Source organism: Dioscorea cayenensis, chromosome 3 (assembly GCF_009730915.1).
Source record: "Dioscorea cayenensis subsp. rotundata cultivar TDr96_F1 chromosome 3, TDr96_F1_v2_PseudoChromosome.rev07_lg8_w22 25.fasta, whole genome shotgun sequence".
In the NCBI taxonomy this organism is placed as follows: Eukaryota; Viridiplantae; Streptophyta; class Magnoliopsida; order Dioscoreales; family Dioscoreaceae; genus Dioscorea; species Dioscorea cayenensis.
Window position 1 is genome coordinate 15,456,486 of NC_052473.1, and position 7,904 is coordinate 15,464,389.

The 7,904-nt window shown below is 30.0% G+C and overlaps 1 pseudogene; it reads left to right on the plus strand.

Annotated features, from left to right (window-relative positions):
* The first annotated feature begins 215 nt into the window (after positions 1–215).
* Positions 216–1,642, plus strand: LOC120250648 (annotated as a pseudogene).
* The last annotated feature ends 6,262 nt before the right edge of the window (positions 1,643–7,904 follow it).

The following is a 7,904-nucleotide window of genomic DNA, read 5'->3' on the forward strand; positions in this document are numbered from 1 at the left end:
ACATATCATCAGCATAATTCCCCTGCGGTTTCAAGATTTTCTTTTGCTCATTCTTGCTTATTATTATTATTCAAATGTTAACCAATTTATTTTTTGGATAGCAATAAAAAAACATATCATACTTACAGCTTTAATGTATCTATCCTTATGATGATTTACTACAATTTTCAGTGTTATCAAAGCAAAAGAAAAGAAAGAGAATGAGTGCATCCAAATTCAAGACAATTTGTGTTTTTTGGAGTAGTAACTTAGGAAAGAAAAAGAGTTACCAAGATGCTGCCATTGACCTTGGCAAAGAACTAGTTTGGCTTCCTTTACTAAATTTTAATTGTTCTTTTTAATCACTCTATCTTCCTTTCCAGCGTTTTTTTCTCTATTATTGTTCTTATAATCATATAGCCTACTCATTTATGTATGCTCAACTACAAATATGTGCAATAACCTAGCAAAACCCTATAGGTGATGAAAAACATTAATTTAGTATATGGAGGAGGCAATATAGGATTAATGGGCTTGATATCGCAAATTGTCTTTGATGGTGGAAGACAAGTTCTTGGGTATGATTTATGTTTGTTTTTATTGAAACCCCAGACTTGTGAAAAAAAATTGAAGATATTAAAAGTTTTTTCCCCCAATTACGCAGGATCATTCCCAAAGCTCTAATGGCGAAAGAGGTATGAAAATAAATTATTGAATATAATGACAAACTATTTAAAAACAAAAACTCAGAATACAAATACCAATGCCTATGTACTAATATATTGTTTTATGAATTTGTCAGTTAACTGGCATCACTGTAGGAGAAGTAAATCCAGTTACCAATATACACCAAAGAAAAGCAGAGATGGCTCGCAATTCTGATGCCTTTATTGCTATGCCTGGTTAGTACATGACCTACATGTATGATTTATTATATGGCCACTAACATTGTTTGATTTTGTTATCATTCTTTTATCAAACATTATGCCAAAAACACACAAACCACAAACATTATGCCAAAAGGCTAAGTAACCTCAAGTGGAATTGTTATGCAGGAGGTTAAGGCACTCTTGAATAATTTTTTAAAGTGATTACTTGGGCACAACTAGGCATACATAATAAGCCGGTAATTCAATGGCAATTGTACACATACACAATGGAAATGCTGAACAAATCATCACTAACATATTCTTCGGTTTAGGTCAGGTTATTGAATATTGATGGCTACTACAACTCATTGCTTTCTTTCATTGACCATGCTGTAGAAGAAAGTTTCATCAACCCAAGTGCACACCATAAAATTGTCTCCACTGCAAATGCAAAAGAGTTGTTTGAAAAACTGGAAGTAATGTTGAAATGATAAAAAATAATATATATGTACTAAACAGTATTATGTTACACAACAACTAAGAAAAAATTTCACTAATACATCGTTCTTTTGCAGGTAAAAAAAACAGCTAACCAGAACAAGGAAAACAAAGGATCAACCCCCAACCATTATCGAATCCATGAAGTTAACTCATCCGAGAACAATGCCGGGCAACCTCTCATATCCAGTTCACCTCTCAAAATCTCATCTGTAGCAACTCTGATCGACCTCAACCTTCCTGTTGCCATGGATGACAATGTTGAACACTCCACTGTCTCTGATGCACATCCATAATGACAACCATGAATGGAGTGGAGTTATTTCACTTTTTTCCTCTTTTTTTACCCATTATTGGAAGTGGAAGATCAAAAATTGAACAACTTTTGCCTATGTTTAATGCAAGTGGTGTTGTTAGTAATATTATGATAAGAATCTTTGAGGTAAATATGAAATTGAGTAAATGCGAATGACATGTCAGACAAATTGAGTTACTCTTCCAAACTCATTGGACAATATAAATCAAATGAGAAAATCCATCACAACTCAATAGTCCTACCATTAATGGCAAAAAAAAAATCATAAGTTATGCATGTATGAATAAACTCACTTGAATATTCTTACCTCAAAGGAATATCAAAATCAACATAATATAAACATAATATAAACATAATATCAAAATCAACAAACAAAAGAATATTCTTACCTCAAAGGAAGATCGTAAACACTTGAATAAACTCACTATTTCTTGTCATGAGTTTTGAAATAATAAACATAAATGTACTCCGAAAACAATAATCAAATTTGCAATCTAAAGATATGAAATAGACATGTTAGGGGAAAAAACTAACCATAATTTAATCAAATCATCATTTTGTTATCAAAATCCAAAAGGATCACATGCAATAAATAATATACAAAAGTAAAAATAGTCAAAATCTACTCTAAGTAGATTTGTGTGTCTTTATATAAACATAGTTATAACCTACTTTAGGTAGGATGATATGGTGTTTTTATGTAACAAATATGGTTATTATTAGTATCCTTGTAAAAATAGTCAAACCTATTCTAGGTAGGTTGATGTGGCATGTCTTGTCATATCAAGTTGTTTTATAAAACTATGGGCGTTCATGGTTTTAGAATAGTAATCTCTCTTTCTATATAAAAAGAAGTCTTGGATATGAATGAAAGAAAAGCATTAGCTTTTGAGTAATCTCTTGGTGTTATCTCCTCATCTCTCCATTCTACCTTCTTTCCTAACTTCCATTGCTCCACTCTAACTTTATCCTCCCTTTCGTTGATATCAGAGCCAGTAAAGTTAGTAAATGGAGAGATAAAATCCCCTTAGTGCTTTTCTTCTCCAGGACATACAGTTTTTATATAAATCTTTTATTTCTTGTTATATATTTTAAGATTATATGCTAAAATCATTTGGTGTATGAGAATATTGATACTCAAAAAAAGCTTAAGAGCAACATGAGCTATGAGCTCTCCTTGTGGCTTGTCCTCAACCAACAGGGCTTATTACTCAAGTGTCTTGTTCTCATGAAAACCTAAATTTTTTTTGAGAAACAAATAATTACATAAAAATATTTTGATTTAAAATGGAAACACTTTTTTTTGTTAAATAAGAGTTGGTGTTTATTATTTCTCTAAAAATAGGTAGTGAGTGGTCGTTTGAAGGGCAAGGACCCATGTTAAGGCATGGTGACCGAAGGTAGGAAAGGAGAAAAATTAATTGCTAATATTATTTTTCTTAAGAGTGAAATCTTTGTGAGGAGACAAAAACAAAAATTTCTTTGATCCTTGTAAATCTAGACGGCTGAAATACTGTAGATCTTATATCAAGATAGTGGAGGCAACAAAATATTTCTCTGATGCTTGGTCTCTATGATACCTGAGACACTATTGATCTTATATCAAAATTGGAAATAAAGATATCATGAAATAGAATCTTAAACAAAAACAAATTACAAGCATATGCTCTTATTATGTGTAATTTGAAATGCTTGAAACTTGATAGTGAAAACTGTGCTAGAATAGAGAAAGAGAAGTCCTTATTATCAAATTTAAAAACCCCCAACAAATTGATAGTGTAGTTATGTAAAACAAAAGATATATATCAAATTAGAATAATAGTAATTTGAGTAGTAATAAAAATAATAGTAAATAAATTGACCAAATATATATTTTAAAGTAAATTTATGAGTACAAAAGAACTAAATATTTTAAAATTATTAGATTCCATAGAAACCACTAATGTCAAAATAGAACAACAATTTAAAATTTTAGAAGAAATTAGATTACGTTTAATAGAAAGAAATTCACTAGCAACTAGCATCCTAAAGAAAATCATCAAAGTATTTTAACAATATTAAAAAAACTAGATTATATCAAAACTGGATTAGAAAATCATATTAGTAGACAAGTAACATTTAAGAAACTATAAGTTATTAATAAAGAGTTTAGCCACTTAAAATAATGGTAGAAAAAGTTAACAAAGTAGAACTAGACATAATAAAACACCTAAAGAAAATAATGGTAAAATAAACTATCTTTAGCAATGATATAGTAATGAAAATTTTAGGATCACAATGAATCCAAGCATATCCAACTAAAATGTATAATTTAGATAGTTTAGCAAACACAGAATGAAAGATAACAAAGCATTTTAACACTTATAAGTTCAGTAGTAGAAGATATAAAATATTGTGAATATGAAGATGGATCAGTTAGCTTTAAAACACAAACTTATAACAAGAATATTAAAATTGAAGAAATTATTAGTGAAGAAGAAGAGTAAATGAAAAATTGAAAGAACTCATTTTGCATAATGGAATAACTGATAGAACAATATTATCCCAATTATGCAAGGGAAGAAGATTTCTTAGAAATCCCAACAGACATGGATGGTGTATATTTCTTAATCAAATGTATAGATATGAAGATAATGAATATCCATAAAGAATAAAAATAGCCGAGTATTTTAGAGAGGAAGAACTTTTAACACAACAAGAGTATATTGCTAGGCAATTAGAAATAGTTATAGATGATTTAATTGAAAAATCAGAAATAGTAAACAATTATGATGAAATACATATGAATGGGCAAACATCCCCAAGTATAAGAAGTTATAACCAATCAAGCCCTAGTAATAACCAAGGAAGCTCATCTTGCTCGGTAAGAATAATAACTACTGCAAGCACCTCAAGAACAACACAAATTCTTAAACAGCAAAGTACCAATGAATTGTCACAGTATCCATAACAATCTTATAAATCTTTCAGCAAAAGAGGAAAACTACACCCCTTAAAAGTAATAAGAGCTATGTCACAACAAAATTATCATGTTAGCATATTAATAATCAGCATAGTCCATCCATAGAAATGACCAGAATTATTAAATAAATGGGAATCTGATGCCATTAAAGAATTAGAAAGATTGTCAAATACATTAGATAATGTAGGATTAGTAAGTTTTATAGAAAATCTATTACGAATAACTATTAGAAATATAATGAATAGTTTGAAAATAAATTTATAAATGATTATACCCATTTGATATATTGGTGTAACTAAACACTAGGACATATTTTAGTATGGTCTATTTTCCAATTAATTCTTTTTGACATTAAATTCTAAACTAAATGGATGTAACCACATCAATTCTAGAATCAACCACTGCCAAACATTGCTTATATGTTTCATCATCTTGTACATACTACCTAGTTATACTCATTAATATAGTAACCGGTAATCTCTTTGTACAGTGCCACTTTTATAAGTTAGATTTTAGATTATGTATAGGTTCAAGGGCAAAATGGAGTTAATAGGATAAATAAATACCATCAACTATGCAACAACATAAACACAACCTAAACTTTTTCCTTCTAAAGGTTGCATATGGACTACACTATTCCTCAATTATATAAATCCTACATGGTAGCTAACCAAATTTTTTAGGCATAAAAACAATTCTTATCTTACAATAATTTATATTCACAATTGAATTCATAATACGGCATACTTAATCATTAGTAGCACAATGAAATTAAGTGTAGAATTTAAACATGATATGAATTTGAACTAGAAAAATAGTAGAACAAAAAGAACAATATAAGGGAAGACACGAAGCTTCATTGGACTTAACTATCATAAAACATGCACATAGTAGAGCATGAGATTATGTCCATAAAGATCAATCTTGCTTGTGATCGAGGTTAAAAGCAAAAATCAAGAATTAATTATGCTGTAATTAAACATGTTAAGATCCATACCGCACTTCGTTGCTAATTCAAGCCACGATAGCACCGAACACATAGATACTCATTACTCTCTTTTGGAGGAGCTTTACATAACCAAAAAGAATTTGAATTCAATGAGATGATGATAAAGAAGTATCATAGCATTCAGAAACTGAACTAAAAAAGGTGATAGCCGACAAATCTCAAGTAAAAGTTAGTATAATTACCACTAGAAGAAGCGTTCCCCAGAGCTCATTCACATCAAAATTCTTTCAACATATCAACATAAAGAAAATAATTAAAAAGCAGAGGAATAAAAGCAATTGGTTAGACAAGAAGTTTCAAATTATACAATAATATTTCCACTTACTTAATGACTATGATTCATATACCTAGAAGGAAAACAAAATGTTTTCAAGCAGAAGGCAACTTTAATTAATCAAACAAAGCCTTTGAATAGCCAAAAAAGAAGTCAACCTACACCACAATCGTCGAAACAAAAAACAACATCACATCAAATCAAACAAGGGATCACACCAAAACTTAGTTGCAACCTTCTGCCACACTACTCAATGCAACAAAACAAAAAATCAGCATAAAAGATTCTATTTCATTATGCTACATTGTTGCAACTCAAAAATTCCTCAAGGAAAGTAATATAGAGAATCAATAACAAACAACAAATAAAATCCCACAGGCTCCCTTCAGCCATTATCTTGTATTCTAAATTTTTAATCTATCACATACAAAATTTTCAACCACAATATCTCCAAAAACATAAGTCACCAAAATCCCACGAGCAAGATGGTAAACAACACCTTCCAAAATCTATAAAATTCTGTTCTCATTAGTAAAGTTCTAGTGTGGTGGTACAATCTTTCGCAAGATGATAACAAAGATTTGACCCATCACCACTCTCGTACCTTCCAAAATTTCTAAAGTCTCACTACCAAGGAATCAGTTTGCTACTCCAAAACAAAGAAACAATATCAAAATTACAAGAAAAAACTCCAATAATACAATGCCATTTTTTTCCCTGATAATCCAAATTAAGAGCAAAATAATAGAGCAAAAATCTAATCTTAAAGTGACAAGCGCTAGTGACACCAATAATCGAGAAGAGTGAAATGATGCAGATCAAATCGACAACAACCACAATGGATAGATGGACCATCATGTTCTTCATTGATCTCAGCTGTCTTGTCCCTACTCTCTGTGCCCAAATATCTCCACCTCTGATTTGCCAAGAACAAATCCCAAAAAATTAAGAAAGTTCTCCAGAAAAAATTAAAATTCAAATCAAATCCTCTTCATCTCAAACAAAATACAAAATTCTATAAAAATAGATGAAATGGAGATTATTAGCCCTCCTCATCGGATTCAGGGGTTCTATTGATTATTCAAAAGACTGGAAACAAAGAATGGAAGCGGGGGAAATTGAAGTTTGTTAGCACCTTCTAATGGACCCTAGAGATCTTTAAATTGCTCGAAGGATTTGGGTGAAGTGTAGAACTAGGGTTTGGAAAATTGAGAGCATGACTTCTAGAGGTCCAGATCTAAGCGCTTGCACTGAACAGTCCCACTCTTTCGCTATGGAAGGGATACAAATTTGGTCATCTAAAATAAATAAAATAATAATAATAATAATAATAATAATAATAATTATTATTATTATTATTATTATTATTATTATTATTATTATTTAAAATTCCTATAAAATCTTTGAAGTTTGGTAATCCAGTTTAAAAAGCATATATTTTCATTTGCTTGTTATCATCTTATGAGAATGAAAGTGGTTAGAAATCAGCATTAGTTGTGTTTAGTTTGTTTTAGAAGTGTTATAAATTACCAATTTAAATGAATTTACTTGGTTTTGGATGTGAGTAGTTTTTTTCAAAAAAAAAAAAAAGATTAAAAATTTTGATTTTATTGATGAAAAAACACAATATAATACGTGAGCCCATGAAAAATGCTTAACAATTCATTGTGTTCACATTTTTCAAACAGTGAATTTTTTACCGTTTTCATTGCTATCAAACCACGACAACAAACATTTTATTGGTTTTTTTTAATGCTTTTCAATGCTTATTACACTCAAAACGTGCAAGTAAAACCATTTTTTTTGTGTTGGTTAAATAACTTGAAATTGTGGTTGTAAACGCACCAAATGTAAGTGTTTTTGTTGAGTATTAGTTATCTCCTCTATAAGTGGTATTAAGGTGGCGCTTGTTTGGATGTAAATGTAGTGAACTCCCATTTATAATGTAATTCTAAATGCAGTGAACTTCTATTTTATGTAGTGATTTCAATGACATG